At 48.8% G+C, this 8,619-nt stretch overlaps 1 protein-coding gene across 1 annotated transcript in view; it reads left to right on the top strand.

The window, feature by feature from the left end:
* Window positions 1-2,356: 2,356 nt before the first annotated feature.
* The window catches only part of LOXL2 (lysyl oxidase like 2), a 104,777-nt gene continuing 98,514 nt past the window's right edge, over window positions 2,357-8,619 (top strand). Inside the window, exon 1 of the mRNA XM_068553744.1 lies at window positions 2,357-2,542. The gene's annotated coding sequence lies outside the window, so the exon portion shown is untranslated. The remainder of the gene's footprint in view (window positions 2,543-8,619) is intronic.

The following is an 8,619-nucleotide window of genomic DNA, read 5'->3' as shown; positions in this document are numbered from 1 at the left end:
TCTGAGTTGTGACAATTAGCAGGAACCGCATAGTAGCTGCTCAATATTGTCTTGGTGTAATTCACGCTAGTAACAATCGTAAACACCTTGATGTCTAAGAGTAGAGAAATGACACTATGGACATGGTCATTTTAGATACTGAAACAGTCTAAAGCCATTTAGAAGGACATTGAAAAATGTGCACAAAACAATATAGTTTACAAAAACAAAGCTGGATACAAAAATTCTTGCACAATTTGGTTTTAAAAGATATGATGAAAGAAATAGTCCAAAATGTTAAACGTTTCTCTGTGGGTGACAGGACACCAGGGTGAAAGTTTTTTTCATTATACTTTCTCATATTTTCTGAATGTTCCACAGGGAGGTTGCATTATTTTCATAATCAGGCAAAACAGCATTTATAAAGTGTTTCATTTTATACCTTATTGGTTAATTCTTTATAGGAAGGGTAGGATTCGAAGAAGAAGGATCAGAGAAAGTGTGAGGGGAAGAGGAGAGAGCTCAGTTCCACTGGCATTTATTGAGCATCTGCTGTGTGCAGGCACTGTGTAGGGTGCTCACTGTGATAGCTAAGTGAGATCTCAAAGAACTAGGTGTTGCTGAGCAGACAGGCAAGGGAATGGCATGTGCAAAGGCCCTGGGGCGAGAAACAGTCATGGAGAACAGTTAGTAAGGTCTATGGGGGAGAGGGGAGAGTGTGGCTGGGAGATGGGAAGGCTGGAAATGCCCTTGAGGGGGGCCCTGTCAGCTGTATCAAGGGGTTCAGGCCGCATCCTGAGGGCCCTGGAGTTACTTTGAGCTTTTATTTTCAGTTGAAATTTTTATTGAGGTAATTGTAGATTCACATGTCATTGTAAAAAATAATAGAGAGAGAGCCCTCATTCACTTTGCACAGTTTCCCACAACATTTTGCAAAACTCTAGGACAATATCACAAGGAGACATTGATGCAATCCTCTGATCTTATTCAGATTTCCTCAGTTTTACTTATACTTTGTGTGTGTGTAGTGTGTGTGTGCTTGTGTATATTAAGTTCTATACAATTTTATCACCTGTGTAGCTTCTTGTATCCACCATCGCCGTCAAGATACTGAACAGTTCCACACCACAGGGATCCCTCCTGTTGCCCTTTTAGAATCACACCCACCTCCCTCCTGGCCCTTCCCTCCACTGCCTACCAGACCAGGGGACTGATTCAGTGTGGAGGGTAGGGAGGAGGGCTGAAGAGGGGTCCCAGGGGTTGGGGTGCCACGTTTGGGGCTCGCTAGGTTAGCTGTGGCTATGGGAATGTCCTAGAGACCAATGGATTTACAAGCCCAGGGATGGATTTACAAGCCCAGGGATGAGGAGAGAAGTCTGAGCTGGAGGCTGAGACTGGGAGTCCCCACCTATCAGGGGTTTGTAGCTGCCGGTTTGTAGGAAGGGAGCGGAGTGGGAGAAGGGCACTGAGGAAGGACCCGGAGGAGGATCGCCATCCTTAACGTAAGTCCTCTTCAGGGTTCTGCCTGCCCAAAGGCCCACAGACGGGTGCCTGGTTTTACAGCTGGCTGCCTCCTGCCCGGCCAAACCTTGCTCTTGCTTAGGAAGCCCTGGGAATCTCCTTAGAGGGCTCCCCCAGCCCGCATGACCCCCTCACTTTGCCCCCAGTGTGAGCCTCAGAGCCAGGCATGGAATGTCCTTCTGCACGACATGCTCCCTTAGCTGTATTGGGTTCAGGCCCCTGATCACAGGGCTTGCTAACCCCGGCCCTGCCAGGTGGGGAAGGACCTTAGAGGTCACTGAATCCAAAGCCTTTAATTTACAGAGGAGAAAACGGATTCTCAGAGAGAGAGGCTCGATCTGCTGGAAGAAAGGGGGCTGTTTGTAGTCACCTCCAGAAAATGCTTTGCCCGTAGAGGAGAAACCCAGGAGAGGTAGATGAAAGTATCTGAACTCTTTCAGTCATCAGTTTTTATTGAGCGTCTACTACGTGCCAGGCAGTGCTGGGCTATCTGGATACTGAGATGGGTTAGGCACGAACCCTATTGCTGGTGGATAAGGACACCGAAGGGTTAAATTCCGGGAGCTCGGCGGCGGGGCGGGAATGGTGGTTGGGGGTGGGGGGGCATGTAGAGGAATCTCTCAGAGGAAAAGCCCTCTCCGTAGCTTCTCAGGCGCCGGAAACCTGGGCGAGAAAAGCCTGGGAAGGACTGCCCCGCAGGCACGCAGCCTCCCCCGCACAGCCCCTCTGGCCAGGGGAGCTGCCGCTCTCGAATTACAACAAAAGGGGCAGGAGGCCGGGCCTGCTGCGGTGGCCGCCTTCAGGGAAGGGGGTGGGTCCGGGGAGGGGTTTGCGGTCCGACGCTGGTTAAAAGTGCCGGGAAAAGGGTTGGGGAGCGACTCCAGCCGGCGGCTTCCTAAACTTGGAGACAGATTTCTCCGAAGGCCGGAGAAGTCGGCTCGCCCTCTCTGCTCGGGGAAGGGGCTCCGCGGCGACGGGCGCAGAGAGGGGCCACCGTGGAGAGCCTGGTCCCAGCCGAACGAGTGCGCACCCCTGCTGACAAGTAAGAGCAATGCCTGCGCCTCCCCCTCCCCACGGCGGTTCGCGGGAAAGCGGGGGTCCCGGTGGGCTCTGCAGGCTCCGCTCCCCGCGGGCCGCCTCTCAGCGGTGCTTGGGGTTCCCGGGAGCTGAGAGGCGGGCACACAGAGCGAAGGCTCCTTGCTCGGAGACGCGAGGACGTGCAGGCTAACGGGTCCCGCTCCCGACTCGGGCGGACCCACCCAGCCCCACCTCGCCTGAATCCGGAGAGCGCACGGAGCAGGGGCGCCCCCGGGAGCTGGGCGCTCAGTTCGTGGCTCGCCAGGGGCGCCTGCGACCAGACAAGACAGAGTCAGACGAGACTCGGTGCGTGCTAGGTGCCTAGGAGGGTACAGCGTGGAGCCACGGACACCGGGGGCTGCGCTGGTGCCAGGAGTTCTGGCTTTTGAGGATGCGGAGCGCGCGGGGGACGGGGGCGCATTGGGGTATCTCCGGAGCTGTGGCTTTGGGGATGTGGAGCACACGGGGCTGGGGGTGGGGGTGGGGAATGGGGGCGGGGAATGGGGGCTAGTGAACGTAGGAGCGCCCTGAGTCCGGTGGGCGGAGAGGCGCGGTCCGCACCTCAGGTATTCATTCCTGGCTGGTCAGGGTACCAGGAAACCTCTCCCGCCGATTATCAAGGGGAGGTCCTGGAGTAGAAAAGAGCCAGCAAAGGCGAACCCATGGATTGTCCACGCGGGATCGCCCCGGGGCTAATCCTGGTTTTACGCAGATACTCCTTCTGTCCTCAGTGCCCGCAACTTTTACGCAGGCGCTTTGAACACCGCGCTTCCGCCCCGCCCCACCCCCCAACCCGCCGCCCAGCCAACCCCCCATCTGGAGCCCTCTGGAGTAGCTGCCTGCCAGAGGTGTCGCTGTAAATCAGCGCCGGAATAGAAATGATTGGAAGAAACAGGCGAGATTCCTACTTCGTCATCCCTCACCCAGCCCCGGGAAAGACCACCAAAAACCAGCGAGGGTGGAGCGAGGGGACGCGGCGAAACACCACGGGGGAGGGGACTGAACTTCTCCTGGCTAGGAAACCTCGAGTCTTGATGAGAGGAGAGAGAGGAATGAAAGTCAGAAACATGCCCCAAATTAATTTCGTCCCCTGAAATCTTGGAACTGCGGAGATCTTCAAATCAGTCCAAGGGACTCTTCTTGCGGAAAGGGAACAGTGCTGAAGCTCAAGGCTTCTAGGTTAGTCGGGGTGGAGACTCGAATCCGTATCCCCTCATCCAGGCCCCGCTCCTACCCCACCGCTAGCCTGTCTGTCTCGGACCCCCAAAAGGCCGTTCTTCACCATTGGTGGAATTATTTCGTTACTTATGTTGTGTTGTGTACTTAATGGTCAGGGATGGGGTTTAGGACGAAGTCGAAGTGCTCATTTCCCTGGTCAGTTCCCAGATGAACGACTGACTCCCTGGACTCTCCCTTAGCTAAATTATTCATCTCCCGCCCCCCCTTTGTCCTGTTCCCCTTCCTGGTCCCTAGTATCTGTCCCTGGAGTGACCATCAAACCCATGTGTGTGCCTCTCCGTGACTTTGTGCTAAAAAGTGATTTGGTCTAAGGCCACTTAGCCATTAAGTGGCAAAGTTGAATAGGAAACTTAAGCCTGAAGACACAAAGCATCCACTTGACGTTACAGGTTGGCTGACATTTTGGTGCATGGCAGACGGGAGAGTCTACGAAGATGTTTTCATCTGTCTCCTTTACAGCTGTGCTCCTTGCCTGGCCTCTCCTGGCCTTTTCCCAAATTCTTGTCCTCTGACCCCTGGGTGACCAATGTACAAGGGCCTTGTGAACGAGACAGATTTTCTGTGCTTCTGGCGGTGACCATTAGTGAAGCTTTCTAGTGTCCTAGAAAATTCTACACTGTTTATTTAAACATCATTTTTTTATTCGGAAAAATTTCAAATATAAACAATAGTAGGGAGAAGGCCCCCATATACTTCTCACTCAGCTTCAACAGTTATTGACATTTTGCCACACTTGCTTCATCTACCCCTTTCTTATTTCTTTTTCAGGGAAGTATTTAAAAGCAAATCCGAGACATAAAATCATTTCATTCTTACATATTTCAGTGTGATCTCTAAAAATATTAAATAACCATTATGCCATTAATATACTTAAGAAAATTAACAATAATTCTTTGGTATCATCTAATACCTAGTCCATATTCAAATTTTTTTCCCCAATTTTCCCCCAAATGTCTTTTTACAGTTGACCGGAGTTCTGTTGATTTGTATAATTTATGTTCATTGTATGTTATTCTTTTCAAACCACTTTTCTGTCACTGTGTTATTTGATTCTTACAACTTCCCACTAAAGAGCGAGGTGGGTTTTGTTGAATTCATTTTACAGTTGAGTAAACTGGCCAACAGATAAGCTGTCCAGATGGCACAGTTGGTGACTGGCCTAGCCAGGACTTGACTCAGCAGCCTTATTCCTGGGCAGTGGTGGTTCTGTTTCTCGGTGCTGTCATGGAATATAAGCTGTGCTCTGACGCATTCATCCCGGCTCTGGCTTCATCCTGGGCTTATCACTTCCTATACACCTGCTATCAGAAATCCCAGTGTAAATACTGAGTAATTGGCCATTTGGTGCTGGAGGTAAATCAGCTGCAAAGTCAGGAAACCTGGGCTTATTTCCCAGCTTCTAGTAAAACTGTAGGAAAGCAACTCACCTCTCGAGAACTCAGGGTGCCCCTCTCTGAACTAGGAGCCGTCATCCTTCTCCATTCTCTGGCTCCTAGTTCTGAAAGTAGGGTGAGCCAAATGACTGGAGTTGGAATTCCTGGAAGAGACAAAGGGCCCAGAAAGAAATCTCACTGAGAACAATTACCCCTCACTGATCATTGCCGAAGTATTCTGGCAGCTGGCATCTTTAGTTGGAGGCAGCTAAATTCTATAGCAGAGGCTCCCCTCTGAGGTTCTTCATTTATGGACAACTTTGTTTATTCTGCCGTTGTCTGGTGAGGATATAGGACACCAGAACTTTTTACTTTTAGCATTTTTACTACTTGTGTTTATTTGCTTTGGAAAGGGGTGATAATGAAGTCATTTTTACATCTTATTAATGAGACTCATGAATTGGAATTCTCCTTCCTTGGCTGGCTGTGTGGGAAAAAGGAATCTCTTATTTCTTAATGCCTAGATTTTCTGCTCTCATGTTCATTGCCCTGAAATAGACATCGAGTAAACAGACCTTCCACAAAACAGCCAGTTAGGGAGAGAGAAACTGTTTGCTCCAAACCCATTATTCAAAGGTAGGAACTCCAAAGGGACAAAGCATTACCCTTTAACCACACCATCCTCTGGCATCCATGAATTCTCTTTCCCCTCAGCTAACAGGCTGTCTCCATGGGGGTAGAATTTCTAGGTGATTCCATGTCAGCAGCTGCTGTGGCTTTCTTCCTTTTACAGTTTTGGGAGCTTTAGGAGGTATAGTTTCCCTCTCCTGGGGTTGCCTGGGTTCAGAAGGACAGCTTGTAATGACTATTGTTCATTTCCCTCTGGAGAAAGGCATTGTGGTCAGTCTGCATGTCAGTGTCACACAGTCCCACCTGTACTCCAGACCCGGGGGCCATGAGACCTCAGATGAAGTAGCCGCAGCCTGTCCTGCTGCAGACCCATAGAACCAGCAGCAATGGCAATCGTGGGCCAGCAAAAGGAGAGCCAACTTGATGCCCAGAGAGACAGATCCGCAGCAATGCACTACTTACCTTCTAAGCCTCTGCCCTGTCTAGGTTGAAGCGAGTCTTCAGACCTTCTCATCCTAGGCATTCGAGATGTCCTCCTGCAGGAGGTGTGTGTGACCCGCCAGGAGCCCAGCCCAGCCAGGTGTGCTGGCCCATCTTCCCCCTGCCACCAGCATCAGAGATGTCTTTAGGCACCAGAACCAGCCTTTCAGAATAGGCACTTGTTCAAGGGTGATAAAGCATGATGGTGACAGTTCAGATAAGATGTCCATCCAGAGTTTTAAAAACTCTTTTGCACTTCCCTTGGCAGAAAGAGTATACCCAGATAAGTGTGTGTGGTACATATGGGTGTAGAGTGAGAACGAAGTCAGCAGATGATGATGTGATTAGAATCACAGTTACTAAGTTCTCCTCGCCCAAGGCTTTTTGATCCCTTCACCTGAAACACCTATAGTATTATAATATGGTACGCGAATGATGATAACATTTTCTTTTTAGTTTTTTCGTGTCGGAACTTGATAGACAAGCAGACACAGCTGCACCCAGGGCTGTCCCATGGCAATGGCTCCCATATGTCTTTTTTGATGCGTCGCCAACACGATGCTAAGAGCATCTTCTGAAAAAATAATGCCACTTTCCTATACAGCATATGCCTTATGAGAAGATAACTTTTGTCGACGACTTGCGGACAGCTCTAATTTGCTCCGTTTCTTTGTTCTTCTTGAACTTGGGTCCATGAACATCCCCCACCCCCAGCCTTGTCCCTGGGGCACCACGGATGTCCCGAGATAAACATAGCACAGCTTTCCAGAGTGCCTGCATGACTCATGACCTAGTAAGGAGGATATTTTTCTAAACATAAATGTAAAACTCTTCTAAAACAAACACAAAGATAAATTTGAGTAAAGTACCTTTTTAAAGTACCCCTCTCCCCAGAATAACAGACGTAAGTAAAATGGCACCAAGCCTAAGTATACGACACTGGATGAACTTTCGTTTCGTTTTATTGTGGTAAAATATACGTAACATAACACTCACCGTTTTAACCATTTTTAAGTGCACAGTTCAGGGGTGTTACATACATTCACATTGTTGTGCAACCATCACCACTGTCTGTTCCAGAATTTTTTCATCTTCCAAAAATGAAACTCTGCACCCATTAAACACTGACCCTCCATTCTCCCACCACCTTGGCAAGCCCCATTCTACTTTCTGTCTCTATGATTTGGATAACTCTAAATACCTCATATAAATGGAATCATACACTGTTTGTCTTTTTTGACTTGCTTATTTCACTTAACATATCGTCTTCAACTTTGTGTTGTAGCATGTGTCCGAATTTCCTTCCTTTTTAATGCTGAATGATATCCCATTGTGTGTATATACCACATTTTGTTTATTCGTTCATCTGTCCACTTGGGTTGCTTCCACTTTTGGCTATTGGAAATACGCTGCTATGAACGTAGGTATACAAATACCTGTTCTGGATGAACTTTTAGCAAGATGAACATGCCCTTGTGACAAGCACCTAGATCAAGAATAGGACATTACCTAGAGGGCACGGAATTAAAGGCAAAGCAGGAGACTCCAAATACATTTCATGCCTGCATGTGGCCGCTTCCACTACATCTCAGGGTCTTGGGAGTGGATGTTCATTTTGTCTACCATGAGATGGTTTAGAAGAGATTTTTGAAAAACACAATTTATAATCTGAGAGGCAGCAAGATTAGTTGTGAGATTTAAGCAACCTCTTTCCTTAAAATGTCTAGGGAAGATAATACAACATATTTGGGGTTTGCAGTTGCAGCTATATTAGGACATCACCACTAAGTATTATTCTTCCAGGCTCTCCCTGGGCTGAAGAGGTTTGCATCCACCTGGAGAACTCCTACTCTTTCGTCAGCTTCTGCTGGATCATGAGTTTCTTTTTTTCTTTTCTTTTGGCCTTGCCACATGGCTTGTGGGATCTCAGTTCCCCGACTAGGGATTGAACCCGGGCCACGGCAGTGAAAGCCTGGGATCCTAACCACTAAGCCACCAGGGAACTCCCTGGATCACAAGTTTCAAGCCATGAGTGAAAAATTCTGTGGCCACGTCCTGCCTTCCTGCCCTCCTTTCCTTCCTTCCTCCTTCCCTTCCCACCTGGTGCTCTCTCTTAACTAAAATGATTTATGAGTGACTTTCTAGTTGCCAGACATTCTGCCAGTCTCTGTAAGAGACAAAAATGAGTAAGACATGATATTTGACATGTGCATTTAAAAATAAATCATCAGTCAAGAATGATATTCTGATGCCTGGCAACCAACTCCATGGTGCCTACCTGGTGCCAACAGCAGCCTCAGAGCGTAGCCAAAGAATGCGT

This window comes from Eschrichtius robustus, chromosome 10 (assembly GCF_028021215.1).
Source record: "Eschrichtius robustus isolate mEscRob2 chromosome 10, mEscRob2.pri, whole genome shotgun sequence".
Classification (NCBI taxonomy): Eukaryota; Metazoa; Chordata; class Mammalia; order Artiodactyla; family Eschrichtiidae; genus Eschrichtius; species Eschrichtius robustus.
The sequence above is the reverse complement of the archived record's forward strand: the minus strand, read 5'-3'. Positions and strand labels throughout refer to the sequence as shown.